This window comes from Camelus dromedarius, chromosome 2 (assembly GCF_036321535.1).
Source record: "Camelus dromedarius isolate mCamDro1 chromosome 2, mCamDro1.pat, whole genome shotgun sequence".
NCBI classification, from domain to species: domain Eukaryota; kingdom Metazoa; phylum Chordata; class Mammalia; order Artiodactyla; family Camelidae; genus Camelus; species Camelus dromedarius.
Window position 1 is genome coordinate 72,217,753 of NC_087437.1, and position 11,997 is coordinate 72,229,749.

Consider the following 11,997-nt stretch of genomic DNA (forward strand, 5'->3'; position numbering starts at 1 on the left):
TTTCTTCCCTTCCTGGCTCCTTTCCCTTGGCCTGGGAGAGTAGAAATAAATCTCACGGCATCTTTATGAATTCTTCTCTGCTCCACCTGGGTATACTTCTTCTCAGGTTACCAACTGCCTAACAGACACTTTGCTTCCATGAAAGATATTCCATCAAGCAATTCACCACTTCCTCCCAGTGTTCTGGCTCTCCATAAGGAAATGAACATTTTATCATGATCCTATGACCTATACACCTCTCTATCTTACCCCATGACATCTTTCCCAGGGAGGTAATGAAAATCAAATGATTCTAAGATTCTAACACACCCAGTTATAGGGCTAGCAGCATTTGGAGTCTTCCTTAAGTCCACATGTAGTTTCTAGGTATTCTAGTTGAAAGAAGAATAATCCAAAACGACAGCTAATAATTAAAAAGCTCTTCTCTTCAAAACTTAACACTGTGGATAGCAGAAAATTAGTGAACCATATAGATCTGGTTTGGAAATCCTCAAGTACTGAAAGTTGGTTCAATTTTCTTAGTCCTAGAACACGTCCAATTTTACTTGCTTTTTGATTCTGTATGTGGGCACACAAAACTGAGTGCTATGAAAGACTACGAAAAATCTTACTTCTGCAAAGAATCCCACAAGAATAAAGGCCTGGCTTAATGGCTAGGTCAAAAGTCAGTGATGTGGAAATTAGGGCTCTAGTCATAGAATTTACAAAAGCCATTAACATTTCTGGGCCAAAATTTTGCTTAAATATAAAATGGGAAAAAAAAAAAAAGTTCCCAGCCCATATCAGAGTCTTAATGAAATATCCTATGGCTTCAAATTAAGGACAAATTTGCCAAGTTTATTTACCAACATCAGAGTTGATGTTCAAACATATGATTTTAAAGTTCTTATGTGAAATGTTGAGGTTATCTCTCTTTAAATTGCTATTGCAAAAGTATTATTGTTTAATTTATAACCCATGGGTAGAAAGTGATACAGATCTTGCAAATTGCACTGAGATCATTCTAGATGAAAATCATGTGGCAATCATGAACTCTTGTATTATCTATCTCTATCTCATAAGTCACTTCGTACAGCTTTGCTCTAAGATGTACAAGTCCACATGAATTGAAGGAAAAAGATCATTTGGAGCACAGGAAAAATGAAATCAAATGTAACTGCTACCTCAGACACTGAAGAGATGTCCTCTCAGATTCTTTACGGTATTTTGTGTCCTTCTACCCTCCTCCTCCATTCTCTCCAGGATCCCCCCAAAAGTGTCTAGAGTGAGATTAAAATCTTCCAATTCATATATTAACTCTTTCTCAATTAAAAAAAAAAAGAAAGGCAGGAGGATATACGGAGGAGGACAAGTGAAATGACAGTACCTTGGTGTAGCGGTTCAAACCATACTAGTTACCAGCACATAAGCGGCATCTGGTTGCCACGTAGACAAGAGAACTGGACCAGGAAGGTCAGAACAAAAAGCTGCGATTCTTTCAACCTTTTGGCACTTTGCTGAACAAATTACATGCTCCATCTTCTCTATGAACTCAGCAAGGCTAAAGCTAAAACTCCTCATCTTGACAGTTGACCCATGGGGAATAGGAACCCACTCTGAATTGTCGATGGGCTCTTGAGCCTCTGCCTTTTCAGTCTTCATTTGCCCTGGCTCCTGAAGCAGTACCAACCACTGTAGCCACGGAAAATTTCCTGGGGGGCTCCAATGTCTTGCCCTGTACCTTGAAAGGTCCAAAGATTATCAAGATGTTTGTAACTTCTTCATTGGTTTCTTGTGTTTTCCTGTTTTTGAACATGAGGAAAGCTAGCCCTGGATGATCACAAAATCAACAAACAACTAAAACCACAGTACCCAACAGGAAATTTTGCATTTCTCTCAAAGCATGTAAAAAAATGTAACTGAGTGGAACAATGGAAGGTTATGGATAACTCACTACAGGTTGAACTTTCAAAGGTAAATGTAATAACTGATTTTTGGTCATCACTTCTTGAAGATTTTTCAGGAGAGGTAGTTATGCTCCTAAAAGTCTATATGCACACTTGCCTTTTATTTTTTCTAACTCACTAAATTCTTGTCAGTTCTGTTCACTTTGGTTAAACTTGTTTCTACTGCCAAGTGTTCACAGTATCCACTATTAGAAAGAAAGTGGTTCTCAGACTGTGTCCTAGGGATCTAAGAAGGTGTTTCAGAGGCTACTGTGAGGCCCAGGAGAGGCTGAGTGAGTCAGGGACCGACCACCTTGTTTCCATCACCCAGATATATTTTGTTTTGTTTGTCCTTTTTTTAAACAATGGAACTATGTGTAAAACTTTGTTTGAAGAAAGGAATTCTTTAATTAAAATGAGTCTGAAGATCTCTAATCTGAGTATCTGAAAATCTATGTATAGTTGGACACAATCCAAGAGATCCTTAGTGATACAGTAACAGGGAACAGAATCAGTGAGATTATGTTCCTCTTGGGTAAATTCTATGTGCGTTAGAAAGCATTCAGCATAGAAGGAAAAATTTGTGCTCATTCATTGTCATTCATCCAACTAATATTTGTTGAAAATTTATTATGTGCCAGGCCCTGGAAAAACTCCTACTTTTGTGAAATACCATTGTTTTATCTGTAGTTCTAGTGAACAGACCTTTAACAAGGACAAATAATACAATTTTTAAAGTGATTACTGTATTTTCTCATTTCTTTTTTTTCATCAAGCCTTCAACTTGCAAGGTCAGTATTACTACCTGCTTGCTTCAGATAAGGAAAGTAAACCTCAGAGAGATTAAGCAATTTCTTCATGGTCACTAACACAGTAAATAGCCTTTCTGCTCTCTCCTGGCCTTGTCCAGCTTGTTATCTCAGACAGGACACACTATCTCTGAGTTCAGTAGAATTACATACAAAATGTAGATAATATTTTCTTTCCCATCTCATATGATTGTAAAAATTAAAATGAGCTAATAAGTAATAGCACAGTAAAAACTGTTATACTGATATTAGGTAACAGATTATTTTTATTGGACATTGTACCTGATTTTGTACTCTAGGCATTGCTAATTGGAAGGTCAGAGTTAATCATAACATAATTATGGATTAAGATCATGGCATAGGCTATTGGAAGACAAGTCAGGATAGTGCTTCTTAAACTATCTGGGGCTAAAAACCAGTCAGTTCTTTTAAATTCTCACTTCTTAATTGATGAATACTCAAAATATAAACCCCTCCCCTTTTTATGATTAGCTTCAAGAGATTTAAAAATATTGTGACAAACTGCTGGAAAAAATTCTAAATGCTATGCTCAATTGCTGTGTAATACTATCACAAACTGATAAGGAAAAGTCAGCAACAGTGTGTGAACACACTTTCAATAGTGCTGGGTTAACGGATCTGGAATTGATAGCAGTTAGAATTTTAAAATTTCTGTACAGAACTGTCCTTGAACCTAATAATGTGAGCCAAAAATGAGCACCTGAAGGAAAGAGGATGGCAGAGGAGAAAATGTTTTCATACTATCTACTCCATTCTCTCTAGTCTAGAAAAATATAAATGGGATATTTTTTCCAATGGCATATATCCCATGTTTTATGCATTGGAAATGTCCCAATCAAGGAGACCATAAAACCAATTTTTATAAAGTAGGTTTTATGCAGATTCATTGGAAAACTCCTCTAATGGATTTAACTGAAACTGAGATGAAGTCGCAAGATTTTGTGCTCTCTGTGGAGTAGGAAGTTATATTAATGTTTGTTCTAATGTTAATATTTTGTGCTTCTGACTTGGAAGCCAACCCCATGCCTGAATACTGTAATGAACCAGATAAATCTTTCTGGTAGGAAATTCTGGGCGCATCTTCCTGGCCAAGGAGCCTCTCTCCCAGTTCTGTTCTCTTGCTATTACTCACTATTCTTTGCCACATCTCCCATGTCTTAGTTCTTTTTCCTGCTATTTAGGTTGTCTCATAGAGCCACAGTGGAGTGTCATACTTTCTCAAAAGGTGCCACAGACTGATATGCGTAGAAACTACCCCCAAGTTAGACACTATAGGTCCTGTACAAAGGACAGCTTGGTAGTTAACAATGCAGAAAGTTCAAAACTGTTTAAATGAAATGTGTATTTGTGGCTTCTGGTAGTCTTTGCTGCTGAGCAGATTAAGGCACTGGCAAAGCCCATTAACAATTCCCAGGGAATAAAAATAAAATCTGGATAAAATGAAGTCTAAACTCTTTTTTCCCTTTGTGCTTAGTCTAGTTCCACCTACTCATAGGGTACCACGTGCAGAAGAAGCCTTGCACTTGCCACTTCAGAACAGAGTTCCTTAAGCAAAATGGCTGTACACGACACATCAGTTCAAGATTGCAAGTGTACCATGTGCAAAAATGCTGCACCCAGCACTTCTATCTGGAGTGTCGTGAGCAGCAACTGGCTGTCACCTTCCAGTCAGCACAGGAATCTGGACTAACCACCCACAGAGACTCTCAACTCCAGTGAGTGACCTCCAACCCCCACCAAGGAATAGCAAGCCAAGGAAACGAGGAGCCAATCTGTGAGCCATATGTAAATAAGAGGGACACTGGAAGACAGAATGCCCTCGCCACCTGCAAAGGGGGATGGAAACGGCAGATCCCATTCACTACCCTTGAAGACAGATGGTCCAAACAGATGAAGAATGATGAGGCCAGGGGCCCTCCTAAGCCGACACTCTAATTGACCCCTGAGGAGCCCCCACTGACACTGGACACAGGAGAAAAGTCTGTCAAATTCTTAGTTAACAATGGTGCCACTTACTCGGTTCTGGACACCAGATCAGGCAAACTAGGTCACAAGAGTTGTAAAATTATGGGGGTATCAGGGAAGGCCCAAGAATGGGCATTCAAAGAGTCATTAGAATGCAAACTGGATGAACATAATCTTACCCATTCCTTCCTATACATTCCTGTATGCCCTATACCCTGCTGGGAAGAGATATCTTACATAAACTGGGGGCTACTATCCACCTAATACGAGACAAATTGAAGATTGGAATCACCTTAGAAAAAGGATACAAGATCATAATGTTAATAGCTGAGGACAAACCTCCCTGGACAGAGCAAGTTGACCTCCCTGGATCTAGGGATGGGTCGAATGAGGTGTAGGAGCCAGTCCTGTGATAGTCCATCTAAAATCTGGACATACATAGACCAGCAGAAAATAGTACCTTCCCTGTCCCCTGTTATACATGCCTAACTGACCAGGGTCTTATTAAACCATATAAACCAGCCTATAATATCCCCATTCTTTCCATAAAGAAACCCAATAGGGAATACTGGATGGTACAGGACCTCAGGGTAGTCAGTGAAGTCACCTGGGATATACATCAAGTAGTTCCTAATCCCTGCACCCTGCTTGGCACTCTACTGTCTACTAGGACCGGGTAATCTGTATTAGATTTAAAAGATGTCTTCTTCTGTATTCCATTAGCCCCGGAGTTACAAGAAATTTTTGAGTGACAGGACCCAAACACACAATAAAAACAATACTGCTGGACAGTCCTGTCCCAAGGGTTCAAATTTCCCTGGAGGAGGGAACCTTCCTCCAGTAGGTAGACAATATTCTGATCACCATCCTTACTAAGGAGGTCTCTGTCAAAAATACTGTAACCACCCTGAACCACCTAGCCCATAAAGGATGCAAGGTGCCCAAGGAAGAAGCTAAAATATCACAAACTAGGGTGACCTACCTAGGCTTTATTCTCACAGAAGGTCAGAGAAGCCTTCACCGGGAAAGGAAACAATATATTTGCATTTGCAGCCTCGCCCTTTCTAAAACTAGAAGACAGCTAAGAGGTTTCCTGGGGGTGGCTGGGTTGCCACATCTGGATCCCTAACTACGGTCTAATAGCTAACTATGGTCCCTCTATATGAAAAGTTGAGAGGAAAGGATGAAGATCCTTTTGAATGGAATTCAGAATGTGAAGGAGCCTTCCAAAAATTGAAAAAGCAGTTATTTCAGGACCCTGCCTCAGCCCTCCCAGATTTAGCTAAACCCCTTGATCTTTTCATTCATGAGAGAAGGGAACTTGCCCTTAAGAGTACTAGTTAAAAAGTGGGATCCCTTACTCTGGTGATTGCTTATTTCTCTAAACAATTAAATCAAACTGCTAAGGGATGGTCTCCTTGCCTACGGGCAGTAGCAACTACTACAGCTCTGCTGAAAGAGGCTGAAAAGTTAACTTCTGGTCAGATAACCTCTATATGGACTCCACACCAGGTTCTGGCTTTAGTCAGATCTAACAGAAGAGAATGGCTATCCCTGGAAGGTCGACTCAAGTCCAGGCAATGCTTTTAGACAACCCAGTGGTTATCATAAAAATCTGTCACTTGCTAAATCCTGCCACCCTGCTACCCACAGAAACAGGGCCCCTAGAGCACGACTGTACAGAAACCATAGACATGATTTATTCCAGTTGCCCTGACCAAGGAAGTGAGCTTCTCCCAAACACCGAAGAGGAATGCTTCACAGATGGATCAGTTTTGTGACAGGGAAAAACGCTGGTAGGCTTTATAGTAACTTCCCAGACCCAAGTCATAGAAACACAAAACCCACCCCCAGGGACTCCTTCCCAGAAGGCTGAGCTGATAGCTCTAACCTGAGCCTTAAAGCTCAGGATAGGGAGGATCTCAAATGTTTACACAGAGTCCCAGTATGTATATGCCATCTTAATGCACAGGAGGCTATTTGGAAAGAAAGGGATATGCTTACTACAGAGAATAAGCAGGTGAAACATGGCTTAAACATAGAAACTCCTAGAAGCAGTGCAGCTTCCAAAAAAAAAAAGAAAAAGTGGTAGTGATTCAATGTAGGGGCCAAAAAAGGAGGCCCTAGAATGAGTAACTTGGCAATTACCCCTCATACCTAAGTAGGGCAGAGCCATCCCATTACTCCCCAGTCTACACAAAGGAAAAATTAGACAAAGCCCAGAAATAGGGCTTCAGTAGAGATCTAGGAGGACATGGGAGACTAGCTGATGAACGTGGGCAATACTTCTTTCCCCAAACTGCAGCTTGTCAAGCCATCAGAGAGGCACATCAAAGAACTCACTACAGGGGGAAAGCCCTATGTAACTGGTTAGTTGAGGTCATGGTAACTCCTGGAATGAAAAATATAATCAGTGGGATAGTTGAGACATGCCCCATCTGCACGGTGAACAACCCCAACACACCAGACCCCACAGAGGCTCCCAGATAAGGCCCATTCAGACCAAAAGACATACCCTGGGCAAGGCTGGCAGATTGGTTTCACCATCATACTGAGAGCACTGGGCAATTTCAGGTGTCTCTTGATGCTACTAGACACATTTTCAGGGTGAGTAAAAGCATTCTCTGCTAGAACTGAAAATAGCAGCTGAAGGGGCTAAAGTATTATTAAAAGAAATAATACCCAGGTTTGAGCTCCCAGGATCCCTACAAAATGATAATGGCCCAGCATTTGTGTCTCAAGTGACAAAAGGGATAACAAAGTGTCCTGGGCATAAAGTAGACTTTGCACTCAGCCTAGAGACCCCAGTCATCAGGGAAAGTAAAGAGATCCAATCAGACCTTAAAATAAACCTTAGCCAAACTATGCCAGGAGACTCAAGAATATTGGATTGTTACTCCCAATTGCCCTGCTCTGAATGTGGTTAGCTCCAACAGATAAATTAAAGTACATTTGAAGTCATGGATGGTAGACCCATTCCCCAAGCCCGAGAGAAGGGGCATCTTAACCCCCTTGAAATGAAACAACTTAAGTATGCCCTCCAGGTAGGAGAAACAATGAAAGCCCTCACAGAATATGGTAACCAGGTGCTGCTTGCACTGACCTGGCCCTGCACCCCTTCTGGGCAGGAAACTGGGTGAACCTAAAAACTTGGAAAACTGGCAGCCGACAGAACCAACTAAGTGAAATGACACCGTTTGGTGATCCTAACTACCTATTCTGGCCTCCAGTTTCATGGGATCACTCCGTGGGCACATCACACTTGAGTGAATAGGACCCCCAAGCCCCCATCTCCAAGAGACAACCTGGGGCAATGGACCCCCTTGACTACCTGTGTGAACCTCTCTCTGACCTGAAACTTCTCTTCCAAAAAACTACAGAAGTGTGCCAAGGGATATTCAGGAAGGATGGAACTTCACTGACTGTTGGATTTATCACACTCAACCTGAAACAGGAAAGGACTAATAACTGCAGGATCCTTGCACTCGCGGGTGCTAGTGACCTTGGATGGGGAACCATATGTAATACTGTCATCATAGAAAAGTAACAGCCAATGTAGCAATGGTGGCCAGCGACACTGTCCTCAACTTGAAGCTATTCAGCTTAATTCGGCTGCACAAATTTGGAGCAGGTAAAACTGGACTTTCCAGAATCACTTTGTTTTTACCTTTCCTGGGCTCCGTAATAACTATTATTCTCTTGCCCCTATGCATATCTATAAGACTCCAGATGACAGTCACTCACGGATAAGAACAGTCAGGGCTGAGGCCTGGTGACAATCCAACACATCTAAAGGCAGCTGGGAGAAGTTCTGCTCCTCCACCCGGGGTTATGACGAAGCCCAGACTCGGCACAAATCAGTTATGGGAGACAGACCTCCCAGTACCCCTCAAGAATGAGGAGCAGGACAAAAGACAGAGGAGGGGTTTGACATGGGCAAAGCCCATTACAATTCGTGAGGAATAAAAACAGAATCTGGGAAATGAAATAAAGTCTAACCTTTTTGTTCCTTATCCTTGGCTTGTCTAGCTTCACTTGTTCATAGGGTATCCCGTGCAGAAGCCTCGCACCCCACGCTTCAGACCAGAGCTCCTTATGCAAAACCTGCTGCACCGACACTGCCTCTCAGCGACCAGGCACACAGCGTTGTGGACCACGCTCAGCCCAAGATGGCTGCTGCGGGCGGTGGGCGGAGACGCTGTCCGCAGCGGTGCGGCGACCTGGAGCGTGAGCAGCACGCCTGCGCCCGCCCCCGAAGAGCTCCACCCACCCCGCCCCCCCACCCCTCCCACCAGATCCCGGTAAAGCAGCCCCGCCCACAGCCTACGGGGAGAGCCTCGACTCTAGAACCGGAGTTCAGGGCTCTCCATTCTCCGTCTAAAAAATGGAGGTTTTCTTTGCTTCTAAACCAAACTCAGTCTCATCCTATTGATGAGAAGGACACAGGGCTTCTTCTGCATCCCTTGTTGGGGGACCAACTTGGGAGGGCCGGTAACGGTGATAGGAAATAAGTTTAGGAAGTATACTTTTGGAGCTTTGTAGAGTGAATAATTTACAAGGTGAAAGCAGCAATTCGTTGTGAGCTGAAGGCTTGATGCAGTCTCTTAGGAGCTGTCCTTCTAGAAGTAAAAGCGGATTCTTAGAGGCCACATACTGCCTTTCAGATAAAGGTGTCAGCTTCCAGTAGAATAGAGATGTTTTCTTACGATACGTGAGTGGGCGGGAAGGATAATTAGCACTATCATTCGTTTATTGTTTGTTTCTTCCCGCTGCAGCGTGTATTAGAATGGTTTTACTGCCTTAGAAATTTTCTGAGTGCACTTCGATGAAGGCTGTTACGTGAAGACATAGTTTACAAGTGAACCAAATAGAGGGTAGGAACTAAACTCATAGGCTGGTTTCTTAGACATGGGCCAGCCAGGCTGAGGCTCAGCCAGAGTGGATCAGCTCAGCACTTATTGTGGTTTGTAGTTGTCTATTCTGATTGGCTGGTGCCTATGCCATTCTAGTTGTTCAGGGTTTTGAATATCAGGTCTGGGTGCACAGTCACCCTTTGAGAGCTAAACTGGTGAAATATAACACTTAAATGGATGCAATGAGCTATCTTCAGAAATAATCCCCAAAATTCCTATAAATGTGAGCCTGAGACAATATAAAAGCACCCAAACTCAAGGTGTAAACAGAAGGGAGCAGGCCTGGAATATGACTGAAACTAAGAAAGTCCACATCTAGACAAATATATTCAGAAATTGTGTTTAAATGAGAAGGGGATAGAGTTTGTCCAGGGACCTAGCTGACCAGTCTCACTATGGTCACCTCCCTCTAAAGTTCATATGGGAAATAAGCATTAAGGATAAGACCAGAACACATACGCTTGTTTCTGTGAACTTCTGTCTCAAATTCCAGTGTGGTAAGCTGGTTTAGTGAAGGCCGGTTTTACCCATTTTCTCCTAGGCTCCTCTGTCTTCTCAAGTATACCACACTGTCGGCAAGGAAAGGCAGTACAAGAGCCTGCCAAGAAAAAGCGAGGGCGGGTCTGCATCTCCTTAAGGGCTATGGGACACTGATCTATTTAAACACCACATTCCACCCTCTCCCAGGCAGGCACACAGGCAGGAGCCACTCCTGGTCATCTATTGTACCGAGTGTGCAGAGACAAGACAGAATCCCAAGAAAGAAAATACTGGGAAAAAGAGACCACAGCCTTAGTATCGTGGCTCAATAAAAGTCCTTTTTGATGTGCCTTGATGTGTTTGCAGTGGGTTGTGGGGAAGTGGTGAGGAGTAGGGGAATGAAACCAGAGGCCTGGAGCGCCCCTTCCAGGCGAACTGCATTTTGCCATGACTGAAAAAGGAACCTGGTTTTAGAAGCCTGGTGGCTCGCAAAATCTAAAATAAAAGGGTAAGAATCAGCAGTATTCTGCCAGCACTATCCAGGAAAGTGAGAGATACCAAATTTAGTGAACAGAGCTGGGCACTTGAAGGGAAGTCAGGTCCAGAATCCTGCAGGAACCGTTCCAAAATCCAAACATCTCTGGAAACAGAAGATGTTTTGCCACTCCTTTGGCAACAAAACGTGGCCTGAACAATTTATAGCCTCCATTTATCTCAGTGTGAATATTTTTATGTTGTGTTATAGATACATTCACATGTTTGATCATGAGATACTCCTCAACCCCTCTAGGGCTGTTGTCACATACAGTAAATGAACTGTTTACTTCTCTAAAATCTTAAAAATTGTGAAATCCGAACTACATCTGGCCCCAATCAGCTAAGGGATTAGAGATCTGTGTGTCATGATGCCTGATCTGTGTGGGCCTCAGTCCCAGCTCAGCCACTCACATGTCACATGACTTTGAACAAGTGATTCACTGGTGCCACGATTTGGGTTTTTTTTTAGTAAGATAAAGATAGTACTAGTTTAGATAATAAATGAGGTTATGCACGATGTTCAGCACATAGCCTAGCAAATGGTAATCATCCAATAACGTTTATTATTTTACTTGATCTGAAAGACAGCATACCTCATCTTCCTCTGATTTGTAGTCACCATGGAGTTATCTACCTACTAGCTACAGGCCCTCTGTTACCGGTATGGTGGAAGTTTGGATAACAAACAAGAGTTTTTGCGTCACTGGTGATCTCTTGTAAATCAATGGTTTGGCACTCTAAGTCCAACCTCCATCTCTTGCATCTCTAAAAAAAAAAAAGAAAATCAGATCAAGTGAAAATCAGAGATGGCCCCACTTCTGAGATACACATACATACCTACAGCCTTCCTGACTGCAAGCAGGTTTTACTTAAACACATTCAAGAGCATTTTGAATTTGGGTAAATTGAGGCAAAGGAATGGAGAACATGAGTTTTTGTTTTGACATGAACATTATAATTTTATGAGAGTCTTGGCTCCTGGTTAGTTTACAATGTGACAAAATCCAATAATCTGGAATAGAATTTTCTAAAATGTTTTACATGAAATACTATCCCTGTGAGAGGGCCTGTGAATAAAAAACTTCCTTGAAATTATTTTAAAATGAAACCATTTTTTTCAGGGGACATTTATTAACACTCGCAGAACTCATGTTAGGTTGAGGACACTTTGAGAAATACTGTCTAAAGAGTATCAGCTTCTGGTACATTTTCTAGGCAGCTAGTTCTCAGCTATTAGGTGATTTCACAGCTGTTGCAATTTAATTTTTGAAAGATAAAATCATCACTCTCATGCAGATATAAAATGAACACATGTCAAAGATTTAATTTAATTAAATTAATGAAGAA

At 42.1% G+C, this 11,997-nt stretch overlaps 1 long non-coding RNA gene across 1 annotated transcript in view; it reads right to left on the reverse strand.

The window, feature by feature from the left end:
• LOC135323229 (uncharacterized) overlaps positions 1-8,879 on the reverse strand; it is a 149,143-nt gene extending 140,264 nt beyond the window's left edge. The window contains exon 1 of the long non-coding RNA XR_010384504.1: positions 8,720-8,879. This is a non-coding gene — a long non-coding RNA (uncharacterized LOC135323229). The remainder of the gene's footprint in view (positions 1-8,719) is intronic.
• Between the last annotated feature and the right edge of the window lie 3,118 nt (positions 8,880-11,997).